This window comes from Stenella coeruleoalba (assembly GCF_951394435.1).
Source record: "Stenella coeruleoalba genome assembly, chromosome: 20".
Classification (NCBI taxonomy): domain Eukaryota; kingdom Metazoa; phylum Chordata; class Mammalia; order Artiodactyla; family Delphinidae; genus Stenella; species Stenella coeruleoalba.
The window spans coordinates 44714887-44731316 of record NC_137166.1 but is presented as its reverse complement, the minus strand read 5'-3'; positions in this window follow the sequence as shown (position 1 = coordinate 44731316).

Sequence of the window (16430 nt, the reverse complement as noted above, 5' to 3'; positions counted from 1 at the left end):
AGCCAATTTTTCTGCAGAAGTTTTGTAGATCTAAAGGGAGTGGCATAACATATTCAAAGTGCTGAAAGGGAAAAACCTGCAACCTAGTATACTCTACCCAGCAAGATTATCATTTAGAATTGAAGGAGAGATAAAGAACTTCTCAGAAAAGCAAAAAGTAAGAGTTCATCAATACTAAATCTACCATAAAAGAAATGTTAGAAGGTCTTCTCTAAGTGGAAAAGAAGTAAGAATCTATAGGAAAGGGGAAATCCCACTAGGAAAAGCAAATATATAGTAAGGACTGAGGATCAACTACTTAACTAAGCCAAAAGGAAGATTAAAAGACAAAAAGTTGTTAAAGCAAATATAACTACAATAAACACTTAAGAGATAAACCTGGAGATGTTAAATATGACATTAAAAATACAAAATGGGGTGCTTTCCTGGTGGCGCAGTGGTTGAGAGTTCACCTGCTGATGCAGGGGACATGGGTTCGTGCCCTGGTCCGGGAAGATCCCACATGCCGTGGAGCGGCTGGGCCTGTGAGCCATGGCCGCTGAGCCTGCGCTCCGGAACGGGAGAGGCCACAGCAGTGAGAGGTCCACGTATCGCAAAAAAAAAAAAAAAAAAGAATACAAAATGGGGACTTCTCTGGTGGCTCAGTGGATAAGGCTCTGCACTCCCAATGCAGGGAGTCCAGGTTCGATCCCTGGTCAGGGAACAAGGTCCCACATGCATGCTGCAACTAAGAGCTCGCATGCCACAACTAAGGAACTCGTGTGCCACAACTAAGGAGCTGGCAAGCTACCAGTAAGGACCCCCACCTGCCACAACTAAGGAGCCCACCTGCTGCAACTGAGGAGCTGGTGAGCCACAACTAAGGAACCCACAAGCCACAACTAAGACCCAATGCAACCAAATAAATAAATATATATATATATATATATTTTTTTTAAAAATACAAAATGTGGGTAGGGGAGTAAAAAGTGTAGATCTTTTAGAATGTGTTTGAATTTAAATGACTCAGTTTAAAACAAGCAGATATAGTTATAGGTCAACATATATGAACCCTATGGTAAGCACAAATCAAAAACCTACAACAGATACACAAAAACTAAAAAGAAAGTAACACAAGCATACTACTAAATAAAATCATCAAATCACAAGAGAAGTAACAAAATGAAGAAATGAACAGAGAACTACAAAAACAACCAGAAAACAAGTAATAAAATGGCAATAAGTACATACGTATCAATAATTACCTTAAATGTCAATGAACTAAATGTTCCAATCAAAAGACAGGGTGGCTGATTGGATAAAAAACAAGACCCATCTATATGCTGCCTACAAGAGACTCATTTCAGAGCTAAACACACACACACAGACTGAACGTGAGGGGTTGGGAAAAGATATTTCATGCAAACGGAAATGACAAGAAAGTGGGAGCAGCAATTCTCATAACACAAAAAACACTTTAAAACAAAGTCTATACCAAAAGACAAATAAGAGCATTATATAATGATAAAGGGATCAATCAGAAGAGCATATTACACTCGTTAACATATATGTCTCCAATACAGGAGCACTTAAATATATAAAGCAAACACGAACAGACAGAAAGGGAGAAACTGGTAATAATATAATAATAGTAGCAGACTTTAACACCCCACTTACATCAATGGGCAGATCATCCAGACAGAAAATCAATAGGGAAGCAGTGGTCTTAAATGACACAATAGACCAGTTGGACTTAATAGATACCTACAGGACATTACATCCAAAATCCACAGAATACACATTCTTTTCAAGTGCACATGTAACATTCTCCAAGATAGATCTCATGATGAGCCACAAAACAAGTCTCAATAAATTTAAGAGGATAGAAATTATATCAAGCATTTTCTCTGACCACAACAGTATAAAACTAGAAATCAACAGAAAAATGGGAAAAGAACAAATATGTAGAGACTAAACAACATGCTACCATAAAACCAATGGATCAATGAAGAAATCAAAGAGGAAATTAGATAATACTTCAAGACAAATGAAAATGGAAACACAAGTCTCCAAAATCTATGGGATGCAGCAAAAGCAGTTCTAAGAAGGATGTTTATAGTGATACAGGTCTTCCTCAAGAAACAAGAAAAATCTCAAATAATCAACCTAACCAACTATCTAAAGGAATTAGAAAAGGAACAAACAAACCCCAAAGTGAGCAGAAAGAAGGAAATAATAAAGACCAGAGGAGAAATAGATAAAATAGAAACAACACAACAACAACAAAATAATAGAACAGATCAATGAAACCAAGAGGTGGCTTTTTAACAAGCTAAACAAAATTGATAAACCTTTAGCAAGGCTCACCAAGAAGAGAGAGGACCTAAATAAATAAGACATGAAAGAGGAAAAATAGCAACTGATACCTCACAAAGAAACAAAAAATCATAAGAGAATACTACAAAGAATTATATGCCAACAAATTGGACAACATAGAAGCAACAAATTTCTAAAAACACAAACCTGCCAAGGCTGAATCAAGAAGAAACAGACAATTTGATCAAATTGATCACTTGTAGTGAAATTGAATTGTAATAATAAAACTCCCAGTAAACAGAAGTCTAGGACCAGACAATTTCACAGGGGAAATCTACAAAACTTGTAAAGAAGAGCTAATATACCTATCCTCCTCAAACTATTCAAAAAAATTGAAGAGGATGGAACACTCTCAAATTCATTCTATGAGGCCATCATTACCCTGACACTGAAATCAAACAAAGACACTACAGAAAAAGAAAATTACAGGCCAATATCTTTGATGAATATAGATGCAAAAATCCTCAATAAAATATTAGCAAACTGAATCCAACAGTATATAAAAAGGATCATAACACCATGATCAAGTGGGATTTATTCCAGAAATGCAAGGCTGGTTCAGTATTCACAAATCAATCAATATGATACACCACATTAACAAAAGGATTGTGTCAGTAGATGCAGAGAAACTGTTAGACAAAATTCACATTCACTCATGATAAAAACACTCACCAAAGTTGGTATAGAGGGAACCTATCTCAATAAAGGCCATTTAGCACAAGCCCACAGCTAACATCATACTCAACAGTGAAAGGCTGGAAGATTTCCCTCTAAATTCAGGAACCAGACAAGGATGCATATTCTCATCACTTCTATTTAACATAGTATTGGATGTCCTAGTCATAGCAGTCAGACAAGGAAAAGAAATAAAAGGCATTCACATTGGAAGGAAAGAGGTAAAACTGTCACTATTTGCAGATGACATACTTTGGGTATGTAGAAAACTCTAAAGTCTCCACCAAACTTTAAACTTCAAGTATTGTCATGTAGTTTCAGCCCTATTCCCAAAAGGCACTTACCCTCAACTAATGGCATTTGCTCCCATATTTCCAATTATTTTCACGTTGTAACTTATGAAGGAATTGAATATATATTTGAATATATATTTTTCTTTCTGCACCATTTTCATCACCAATTTTTCAACCTTATTGGGGTTCCTTGTTATCTTATAAGCTTTAAAATAAATAACACACATACAAACTGCCTTAAGGCAAAATACAGGGTAAGCATGACAGTGTGTTGAAACAGTACATATGCATAACATTCCAAAGAGTGCTGGACAACACTCTCTCTTCACTCTTCTCACCTGCCAAAGTATGCAACAGAATAGTTAAAGTTCATCCAAATGTCACAACATTGTAAATGTGTTCCATATGATGTTCTCTAACTGAAAATGGTTGTATAGAATAAATTGATGTTTGACTTTGCCTAAAACCATACAATGTTCTCATATCAGTTCTTATAATGTATTTATTTAGTGTGTTTTGGAGTAAAAGTCACTATTTTGAAAGAAGAAAAGCATCATTGTAGAAAAAGTGCTTTAACTTTTGGAAGCTTTTGAAGCAAAAAGTTATTACTAAATAGTCATCTTGTGAGATGTTTGTATAAATTTTCATTTTTATCTGAAGTTAATTTTCTGGGTGTATTTTTTAATTTTTATTTTTTGCCTAGCTTTCTAGTAAGTATTGTTCAAAATGTAACAATGTTCCTAATATAATATTAATATTTATATATAATATATTAATAGCATTTTATATTTATGTTAATATATATTATGTGTTATATATTATTATTTTTTAAAAATTTTTAATTGAAGCATAGTTGTTTTACAATGTTGTGTTAGTTTCTTTTTCTTTTTTTGGTTGCGTTGGGTCTTTGTTGCTGCGCGCGGGCTTTCTCTAGTTGCAGTGAGCAGGGGCTACTCTTTGTTGCAGTGTGTGGGCTTCTCATTGTGGTGGCTTCTCTTGTTGCAGAGCATGGGCTCTAGGCACATGGGCTTCAGTAGTTGTGGCACACGGGTCAGTAGTTGTGGCTTGCAGGCTCTAGAGTGCAGGCTCAGTTGTTGTGGCACACAGGCTTAGTTGCTCCACAGCATGTGAGATCTTCCTGGACCAGGGCTTGAACCCGTGTCCCCTGCATTGGCAGGCAGATTCTTAACCATTGCACCACCAGGGAAGTCCCTATGTTATATATTATTAATATGTAATATATATTAATAGCAATTTTCACATAGTCAAACATTATTTCCTGGAGAGTCTCTCATGGTCTTCCATGTGCCCACTGCTTCCATCTGGACAGATTTTTCTTTACCTCTGTTTCCTAGCTGTTGTCCTAGTTTTCCTGGTTTATATTTACACTGAGACCTTCTCTTGCCCCTCTGCCATGTTGCTTTTTTCCCCCCGATTCCTTGTGTAACTCTTTGCTCTTTTAGTACTTGATCTTAATATAACACAACCTCTACTACTCTCTTAGAAAAAAGAAGTCCACAGAAAAGGCTGAAAGAAAGTATTTCCCTCCCAAAGCCATTCAGTAAAGACTGGAGGAAGAGACTCCTTCAGATGTGAACATGAGGTAAGACTTCAAGGAACACACACAAAAAATCAAGGAAACATGATACCAACAAAGGAATACAATAATCTTCCAGTAACCATCCCCAAAGAAATGGAGATCTGCAATTTGCCTGATAAAGAATTCAAAATATTTAGGAAGTTTGGTGAGAAAAAAGAAAACACAGAAACACAATTCAATGAAATAAAAAAACAATGTACAAAAAGTTTAACAAAGAGATAGAAATCATAAAAAAGAACCAAACAAATTTTCGAGCTGAAGCAAGCAATGAATGAAATGAAAAATGCAATAGGGAGCATCAATAGCAGACTTAATCCAACAGAAGAATGAATCTGTGAGGTCATAGATAGGTCATTTGAAATAACTCAGAGGGGAACAAAGAAAAAAGAATGAAAAAAAGTGAAGAAAATATAAGGTCTGAAACCATAAAACTATTAGAAGAAACTATTAGAAAAAAATCATAGGGAATAGCTTCTTGACACTGGTCTGGGCAATGATTTTTTGGATATGACACCAAAAGCACAGACAACAAAAACAAAAATAAACAAGTGGGACTACACTTAACTAAAAAGCTTTTGCACAGCAGTGGAAACAGTCATCAAAATGAAAAGGCAACATACAGAATGAGAGAAGATATTTGCAAACCACATGTCTGATAAAGCTATTAATATCCATGATATATAAAGATTTATACAACTCAATAGCAAAAACAAACAAAAAGTGAATAACCTCATTAAAAAATGGGGAAAGGACCTGATTAGACGTTTTTCCAAAGAAGATATATTAATGGCCATCCGGTACATAAAAGGGCTCAACATCACCAATCATTAGGGAAAAGCAAATCAAAACCACATTGAGATATCACCTCATACCTGTTAGGATGGCTTCTATCAAAAAGATAACATAGCACAGGGAACTCTACTCAATACTCTGTAATGACCTATATGGGAAAAGAATCTAAAAAAATGTGGATATATGTATAACTGATTCACGTAGCTGTACAGCAAGAACTAACACAACATTGTAAATCAACTCTACTCCAATAAAAGTTAGTTTAAAAAAATGCAACAGGGACTTACCTTGTGGTCCAGTGGGTAAGACTCTGCACTCCCAATGCAGGGGGCCAGGGTTTGATCCTTGGTTGGGGAGCTAGATCCCGCATGTGTATCACAACTAAGAGTCCACATGCCACAAATTAAGAAGCCCATGTGCCACAACTACGACCTAGGGCAGCCTAAAAAAAATAATAAATATTTTTTAAAAAGACAAAAGTTAAGTGTTGGTGAGAATGTGAAGAAAAGGAAATTGTTGTACACTGTTATTTGGAATGAAAATTGGTAAAGCCTTTATGGAATACAGTATGGAGATTCCTCAAAAAATTAAAAATAGAACTATTATATAATCCAACAGTCCCATTTCTGGGTATATATACAAAGGAAACAAAATCAGTATCTTGAAAAGTTATCTGCACTCCCATGTTCATTTTTATTGCAGCATTATTCACAGTAAGATATGGAAACAACCTAAGTGTACATTGATGGATGAACAGATAAAATGGATATGAGATATTCGTCACTCACTGGGACCTTCTCTTGCCACTCTGCTGTGTTGATTTTTTTTTCTTTTTCTATTGATAGATAGTTAGATATACATACATATAATGGAATATTATTCAGCTATGAGAAGGAAGGAAATTCTGCCATTTGCAACAACATGGATGTATCTAGAGTACATTATGCCAAGTGAAATTGGCCAAAGACAAATACTATATGGTTTAATTTATGTGTATATCTAAAAAAAAAAGAAAAGGCCCAACTCATAGAAGCAGAATAGAATGGTGTGGTTATTAGGGGCTGGAGGGTGGAGGAGATAGGGATATGCTGGTGAAAGGGTACAAGCCTTCATTTATAAGATGCTCTGGGAATCTAATGTACATTGTGGTGACTATACTGTACTTGAAATTTTCTAAGAGAGTAGACCTTAAGTAGTCTCACCCCCCCACCCCCAAAAAAAGAGAGGTAAGTATTTGAGGCAATGGATATGTTAAATAACCTTGTTGTGGTAATCATTTCACAAAGTATACGTATGTCAAATCATCACTTTGCATATTTTAAATATGTACAATTTATTTGTCAATTATATCTCATTAAAGCTGAAAAATCTGTTTTAAATAAAAGGAAAAACAATAAAAGAGGAAAAAGAAAGAAAAAGCGTTCATAGGAGATACATATTTGAGCCATTGCTTATTTAGAAATGTCCTATACAACCTTCGCATTAGTGTGAATTTTGGCTGGATAAGTAACTCTAGTCAAGAACTCATTTCTCTCTTATTATTGAAAAATTCATCACATTTTTTTTGTTTATTTTCTTTTGTTCGCTTGTTTTTTCATTTCAGGGTACTATTGAGCAGGCCATTGTGTTTCTGTTTCCTGGTGCCTTCATGTGACCTGTTTTCTGATTGTTGAAAATGTTTGGGTCTTCTTTATATTCCTATTATTGTAAAATTTTATCCTTTGATACCCTGCCAAGGGGCTACCAGTTATTTATAACTTGAGTTTTCAGGGGAGAGGAGGAAGCAGGAGGGTACTCCTCTTTATTGAGAATATACTATATGCCTGTTGGCTTTTTAATTGCGATATTTGTGTTAAATGAATTTAGTATACTTTTAAATTAGAAAGGATCTCGGAATCCTCACTGTGCACAGGAGCTTTTGTCTGAAAGAACTGGGTTGTGTGAGACCTGCTCACTGATTAACACTAACTCTCTATTCTTCACTCACATCACAGGCATTGACCCCAACCTGTTTGCTCTCCATTTCTCTTCTTTCCTGTAAAATTCTCCTGTACTTCCTCTACTTTTATCTTTTTTTGGTCTTTCCTTCCATCTTGAAATCATTTATTTTCATTATACAAGTTTTCATTTCAGGAATTTGTGATATTCAAGGATGTGTCCATAGACTTCTCTCAGGAGGAGTGAGAATGCCTGGACTCAACTCAAAGGAATTTGTACAGATATGTAATGTTGGAGAATTATAGCAACCTGGTCTCAGTCGGTAAGCACAACTATCTCCAAAAAGTCTTAGTTTTCCCTCTGGATTATGTGCTTCCCCCAAGAAGAATTTTTCAATGCTTTTCATATATCCTATGCATTTCTTCTCCCTATTCCTAAAGAAATGGCTTGAGCTTTGCAGAGTCTGGGAAGCATCGTTGGGCCTAAGGCCAAAGTTCCATCTTCTGTGCTTTTTGTGGCCCTTGCAATAGTGACATCCTCCTTTATTTGCTGATCACAGGACAGGATTTGAGTGCTGGAACATCTACAACATAAAAATCTTTCTTCTCTCATGAGTAGGACTTTCCATTCCCAAGCCAGAAGTGATCTCTTTATTGGAGCAAGGGAAGGAGCCTTGGGGTGTTTTTGACAGTGAGCTGACAAGGGGCCTGTATCTAGGTAAGCGACTGATGGTCATGCAAGAGGAGAGGAGTGCAGGATGTAACTTAGTTGTTCAATGAGGAGACCATGTCTTTGAGATATTTTGGGAAATATCCCCTCAGAGGTCCACAACTATATAGAAAAGTAAACCTCACTATGAGCTTCCATATGCCCACACCTCCACCTCCAAGATAACCCTATCTCTGCTTCTTTTCTCTCATTTTTCCCTCCTATTCATAGCAGGTGATTCTGATGACAAGCTTCTACCTTTATTTGGGATCTTATTCCTTCTTATTGGTTCACTCTCTTTTATCTTGGGTTATATATGTGTCACTCCCTTGGAACATTTTGGTATTTAGTATATTTAGTTTTTGGATTATTTATGTATTCATTCTTTCAGCCAACACTCCCTTATATTCTATGTGTGGAGGATATTTTTCTAGGAGACATAGAGGTTATAAAATAATATGAACTATTAAGAAATGTATAGCCTGAGGATTGGGAAAGTATCCTTTCAAATCATTCAAAAAGTACAATTAATTGTAAGAGGAGTTCACGTATTGCAACCAGAAGAAATGGCTAAGATTGAAATGTGGAAAAGCCTCACAGAGCTATAATAGTTGGAGCCTTGGGAGTGATTGCACTCACCTTGGTAGAGAGTTTTGGGTGTAAAGGTTATGTACTTGTAATGGGAAGGCAAAGACTGCAGACGAGAAAAGACTGAGGTAAAGGTTGATGATCAAGCAATCGCATTAATGCATGCAATCAACATAACAGGGTGGGAGTGAAGGATGATTTAAGGCAGAGGGCACAGTAACTACAAAAGTCCTGAGGCAGGCAGGCTCATTGTGTATGAGAAGCACCAAGGGCTAATCTGTCTAAGACAGAGTAAACAAGGAAAGGAGTATGAGATGTGATCAGAGAGGTGTATGTTGGAAAGAGTCAGTTTATGGTGACCTTGTAAATTGTGGTTGAACTTTTTCTGAGTAAAATGGGACATAAATAGAATATTTTAAGTGGAGGCTGTTCCTTTCTGAAGTCAGCAGCTCTTGGAAGGTTTCTGATTACGACTATTTGTTGGTCAACAGTTATGTTGACGTAATGGTGACAGTTTGGGATAAACTGGCCAGGTGTTGGACAGGGATAAGAGTTGAGAGAGATTAATGGTCCCTCCCTCTACCCTCACCTCAAAAGGTCTAAGTGTTCTATACCCAATGATCAGGGTTGTTCCTCTTCTACAGCCATATGATCAGTCTCCAACCAGTCCCTGCAGCAATCACTTCATTCTTTTTCCAATATCCCCCATGTCTTATTCATACCATATGGCATAACTCATCCCTAGATGCCTCAGCAGTTTCTTACTATACCTGTGCTATCCTAGAACCTCCTCCACTCCTGTTGTGTGGACCATGCCAGCACCACCTTAAGAGTCATCAGCTCGTGGTGATCATTTTGTAATGTATAGTATATTGAATCACTATGTTGTGCACCAGTAACTAACATAGTGTTGTAGGTCTATTATACTTCAATGACAACAAAAAACAAACAAACAAACTCATAGAAAAAGAGATCAGATTTGTGGTCACCCCAGGCAGTGGGTAGGAGGAGGGGGAATTGGATGAAGGTCGTCAAGAGGTACAATCTTCCAGTTATAAGATAAATAAGGACTAGAGATGTAATATACAACATGATTAATATAATTAATACTGCTATATGTTACATACAAAAGTTGTTAAGGGAATAGATACTAAGAGTTTTCATCACAAGGAAAAATTAATTTTTTCTTTTTCTTTTGTATCTATATGAGATGATGGATGTTCACTGAACTTATTGTGGTAATCATGTCATGATGTATGTAAGTCAAATATTATGCTGTATACCTTAAACTTATACAGTACTGTATGTCAATTATAGCTCAATGAAACTGGAAGAAAGAAAAGTTAGATAAGGGAAGGGATGGGACAAGGGGAACCCTGAAGGAGTCTAGCTTGCCCCTGCCCCGATGTAAGGAGCAGAGTTACAACTGGTCTCAGCACACAATTTTGCCCCAGCCAAGGGCCCAAGTCCAAAAAACAGGAAGGGCTGAGAAGCTGTGGGAGACAGTTAGTACTGACTGCTGGACATTTACTTCATGTCAGATTTCACGTTATCCTCACAAGCACTCTTAGAGAAAGGTGCTATTAGTCTATTTAAAAATAAAAACTTAGGGAGGGAGAAATAGGGAGGTAATAGTAAAATGGTTCAAGTTTCAGATATACAAGATGAGTAAGTCCTAGAGTTTACTGTACAGCCTAGGGCCTATAGTTAATAATATTGTATTGTATACTTGAGCATTTGCCAGGAGGGAAGATCTGACAGTCTGTGTTCTTATCACACAAAAAATAATAATAAATAAAGAGGGTGGGAGGAGACTTTTGGAGGTGATGGATATGTTTATGGCATTGATTCTGGTGATCATGATCATGATATGTACTTACCTCCAAACTCATCAAATTAATGCATTATCAGTTTTTTTGTATTATATCAATCGTACTTAATAAAGTGGATTTTTTTGGGGGGGTTAAATATTTATTTGGCTGCACTGGGTCTTAGTTGCGGCATGCAGGATCTTCGTTGTGGCACACAGGAACTTCATTGCGGCATGCGGGCTCTTTTAGTTGTAGCATGCAGGCTCTTAGTTGCGGTGTGCAGGATCTAGTTCCCTGACCAGGGATTGCACCTGGGTCCCCTGCATTGGGAGTGTGGAGTCTTAACCACTGGACCACCAGGGAAGTCCCAATAAAGTGGGTTTTTTTGTTTTTTAAAGATATTAATGTAGGCAGAGCACAGGCTCTGAACTCAAGAGAGAACTGGTTTTGAATCTCAGTCCTTGCCTTAGCTAACATGAATAAAATTTAAAATTCCTCCACTTTGAGGATTTTGGGGGGTTACAAAACATAGAATTTGGGCAAGCATATAGGTGATAAAAGGTGATAAACATTATTTTTCCCCTCAAAAATAAAACAAAAATTTAAAACATCACCTCATATTCATGATCATTATCATCAATATCCATAATTGCTAAATTCAGCAAGTACAGCCAGGAGACAAAAGAAGTACTAGGTTAGAGTTTCCCAGCCCCCTTTTCTCCAGGGGTATGTGTGGAAGGCAAAAAGGTAGAGTGAGAAGTTAATTATGTGGATTGGATTTCTGACAGCAGTCTGGGCCTCTTCCATCCTCTCCAACCTCATAATTAAACATTCTATTTACATGGAAGGTAACATTTTGGGAGAATTGCCACATTTAGTGCCCAAACTGCCTGTCTTAATTATGTGCTCCACTGGGAGCTGTCTCAGTTGTCCAATTATCTTTTCAGTTTCTCCATCTTTCCATTTTCCATCTTTCAATGGCACCTGCTGCCTGCATATGATACAGGGCATGAAAGGTCCAGTGAGTATCCCACGTAGCTGCCTGTTGCAGCATATGTTTTGGTTATAAGGTGGCACTATTGTCTGATTGGATATGTTCAGGGAATCCAAGTAGATAACAATGTAACACATCTATGGCTTAGACGACCATACTGTTCCATCTAAGAGTCCTTGCAAAGTATGGCCCCCATCTGCTGTGTGGACAGGTTGGCAGTGCTATACACTGAAAGGGTGTCTATTGCAGTCAATTCCCACCAGTACCTTTGGGTGGAACAGAGAGAGCCTATATGGTCTATTTTCCAGGACTGGCCAGGTCTGGTACCCCTGGCTGTGTGTCCAAGAGTTCTCTTTGCTACTCAACTGCATAGCTGACAGTCTAGGCATGTTTGCTGGGCTTTCCTGACCTCTTATGTTGGAATCGCTATGTCTCATTTTGGGGCTCAGTCCTGAATTATAGATGGATTATCTATACACGTGTGTTTGTGAATCCAGGTGGCCATGGCCCTTACCTGGGTCCTTATCTGATGATCTGATAGATTCCATTCCAATAAATTTCTGTTGTTTTAATCCACCTAGTTTGTGGCACTTTGTTGTAGTAGCCCTAGGAAACTAATATACTGGTTGACAGTGTCAGAAATGTGCTGTGTCCAAAACCCAAGGGGATGTCATTGCCTAGTGGACACATTTTTTGCTATAGGCTCCAGTCTGCGTATTGTCAGTTGCTGACACTTGGTCCTCATAAAACCCTTTTCAATGGGCATCCACATGGTTACAACCAAGGGATGTGGGTCTTGTGCAATCTCTTGCCATAATACTTCATCCTCACAGAGGCGGAAACTTAATTATCCAGTTGTCCCACCGCCAGGTACAACACCACATCGCCAGTGCATTGGCTCCTGCCCATGAGTCAGTGAAAATGTAACAAGGTACATTTTGAGGGGTATTTTCCAGGGGAAGCATCACAGCCTGCAGTTCCTCCCATTAAGCAGAGTTCTCTTTTCCATGCACAACTTTAAGCATTTTTCTTTGAGGCTGCACAGCAGCAGTGGTCTAGTACATCCCATCTGTTTTTAACTTAGCTGATATGTTCATGAACCAGGCCCAGGAATACTCAGGAATCTTAGTGTATTGAAGCTCCCTAGAAGCTCAAGGTGCTGGAACAGACACTGCATCTGACATAACTGCATCTGGAGAATGACTAGTCACTTATTCATGTAGATGTGAAATGCCATGAATGACCAGTTTGCTTCTTTTCTGGATATTCCACTTCCACTTAATAATGAATAATGAATAATGAATACCACTTTGTTGGTATTCACATTTCTAACCCAGGATAGGGATGTTTGTGTAACACAACCTGTCATTGGTTTGTTAGTCTTCAGTATCCAGTGACTAATAATGAGCCAGTAATTGTCTCCGAAACGGGGTATTTTGTTGTACTGGCTTGAATAGTGTCCCCTCCAAATTCATGACTACCTGGAACCCATAAATGTGACTTACTTATTTGGGAATACAGTCTTTGCAGATATAATCAAGTTAAGATGAGGTTACACTGGATTAGGGTGGGCCCTAAATGCAATATGACTGGTGTCCTTATTTTTATAAAAGGCAAATTTGGACACAGTGACACAGCCATACAAAGAGAACGCCATGTGATAACAGAGCCAGAGATTGGAGTGATACGTCTACAGGCTAAGGAATGCCAAGAATTGCCAGAAACCACCAGAAATAAGGAAAAAACAAGGAAAGATTCTCCCCTAGAGCCTTCAGAGAGGCCAACACCTTGATTTCAGACTTCTGGCCTTCAGAACTGTGAGACAATAAATTTCTGTTGTTTTAAACCAGCTAGTTTGAGGTACTTTGTTGTGGCAGTCCTAGGAAATTAATAATACTCGTTGATGGTGTCAGACACGTGCATGTCCAAAACCCAAGGGAATGCCATTGCCTAGTGACCACATCTTTTTGCCACAGGCTCCAGTCTGCATAAATGTCAGTTGCTGACACTTGCAGCTCAAAAGCCTTGTTATGGCTGACTGGCCAGAATGGAAGGGTAGCCTGTACAGCTTGTTGGATAGTTTCTAAGGCCTGTTATTGGACAGTGCCCCTTTTGAGTGATCTTATATAGTGAGTTAGGAGGATCCTCACGTGAGGTATGAAGTGCCTCCAACACCCAAACGTGCCTATCACATGTTGTGCCTCATTTTGTTTGCTGAAGCTTTTAAGGCCAACAATTTTTCTTTAAAAAGCTCAGGGCTTTTTCTCTGGGCAGCCCACCTGGTTTCCAAGAATCTTCCTTCAGTGTTTAGCCCCTGTATCTTATTGGGATCTTAATCTTCCAGCCCTGGTTCAGATAATTGACTCATCTTATGAAAGGCAGTCTATATGCTGTGCTTAGCCCTTCCAATCGGAATAATGCCATCAATGTAATGGTAACAGGACATCTCTGGTGATATTTCAGCCTTTTTAGATCTTGGCCTATTCATTAATGATGAATTGTGAAGAGTTTAGGTAGCCTGTGGCAACATGATAAAATAAAGGTAATTAGAAACTTGTGAAGGCAAATTGGCACTGATTTGCAGAATGCAACAGGATGCTGAGAAGGTATTAGCAATGTCCACCAACCATGGCAAGACAGACTCCTTCAGTCTGCATTACAGACTCTGTGATTGTTAATACTGGAACTGCACGTGTGAGAGAGACTACTGCCACGTTGAGCTTCTGGTAGTTCACAGTCCAGAGCCAGATAACATTGTATTTTTCACTGGCCACTGAGGGCCATTATGTGACATAGTTTCTTTAAGCACCTCTTCCTCCACTAGCTCCTTGATCAGTATAGTGACCTCTGACGTCTTCTACTCCCTCTGTCCTCCTTCCCCAGCACCCTATACTACTTCACAGTAACTACATGACTATACTGAAGAAGTCTAATAGGCTCCAGGTTGGGTACTTGCGTCACTACCACTGTTCTAATTGTGGCATTTCCCCATTGGGAACATCCCTAATGGTCAAGAGAATTATTACCTATATTTAACACATCTATTACCACAACACATTCAGCAGTATCAGTTACAACCACTTGAATGGGTATTGCTCCAAAAGAGTCCACCTGTTAAGTTATACCAGTCTATTGATCAATCTGGAAATTACTTTCCAAATTATTTCTGGAAGTTATTATTAACTGCTTCAAGTAATTTTTGTTTTTTATTTTTATTTTTTATTTTTTGCGGTATGCGGGCCTCGCACTGTTGTGGCCTCTCCCGTTGCGGAGCACAGGCTCCAGACGCGCAGGCTCAGCGGCCATGGCTCACGGGCCCAGCCGCTCCATGGCATGTGGGATCTTCCCGGACCGGTGCACGAACCCGTGTCCCCTGCATCGGCAGGCGGACTCTCAACCACTGCGCCACCAGGGAAGCCCAACTTCAAGTAATTTTTTTGACCACACCCAAGGGTGCTTTCTACCACCGCAGTAACTTATGTCCCAATGTCCAAAAGGGCTTAAAATGTTTGGCAACCTTGGTCACTGTCAAGTCCCCAACATACCTTGACCAGTGCAGGTGGCCTTGGGTCCCTCTTAGGGAAGGATGGACCTTTGCCTTTACTCCAGTCCTATTTGTTCTTAAAGGCAGTAAGGAAAGAGAGGCACTATTGAAGGCACTGGATCAACACCAATCTAAACAGTACAGAACTCTACAAGAGGATCCAGATTCTCTTGGTCCTCTTCCTGTTTGCCCAAATTAATACTAAAGCTAGCAGGTATCTTCCCCTGTTACAGAAGATATACAAATGGACACATCAGGTAAATTCAAATGAAAACCACCATGCACCCACCAGAAAGGTTAAAAAGGAAACACATAAAGTGTGTGTTAGGTATACAGAGCAACTGGAACTATAATACATAGCTGCAATCGGAAAACCACTTTGGAAAACCGTTTGGCAATGTATTACTATAGTTAAACATATGCATAACCTATGACCCAGCAATTCCCCTCCAAGATGCACACATATACGCAGCAAAATACACAAATGAGACTGTTCAAAAGCACTATTCCTAGTAGCCCCAAGCTAAAAACAAGCCAAATACCATCAACAATGAGAGTAAGCGAACTTTATCAATTAATCTCACAAACTGAATATTTGGCAAAAGAAGTCAGACCAAAGAGGTTAGAAAGTGTGCATACAATATGACTGCATTTATGTTCAGTTCAAAATCAGGCAAAACTAATCTGTAATATTGTAAGTCATGTGATGGATATCTTTACAGGAGACCAGTAGGGGACTTCTGGGGTGCTAGTTATGAAACTGATCAGAACCCAGTGGGGGCCTCCTGGGCACAAAAACCTTTCTGTGTCCCCAGTTTCTTATTTGCAGGATAAAGGCTTCAGCCTCCTAGACCTTCCTGAATACCAAAGAGCAGATTCAAACAGTTACTAATCAAGGAAGTAAGGGAATGCAGAAACCAAGAATGAGCAGTCAAGAAACTATAGTGCATGGGACTTCCCTGGTGGTCCAGTGGTTAAGGCTCCATGCTCCCAATGCAGGGGGCATGGGTTCAGTCCCTGGTCCGGGAACTAAGATCCCACATGCTGAGTGGCATGGCCAAAAAAAGAAAAAGAAACCGTAATGTAACCATTAAAGCAGAATCCTGGTTCCTCCTCAAGGGATATACATAAT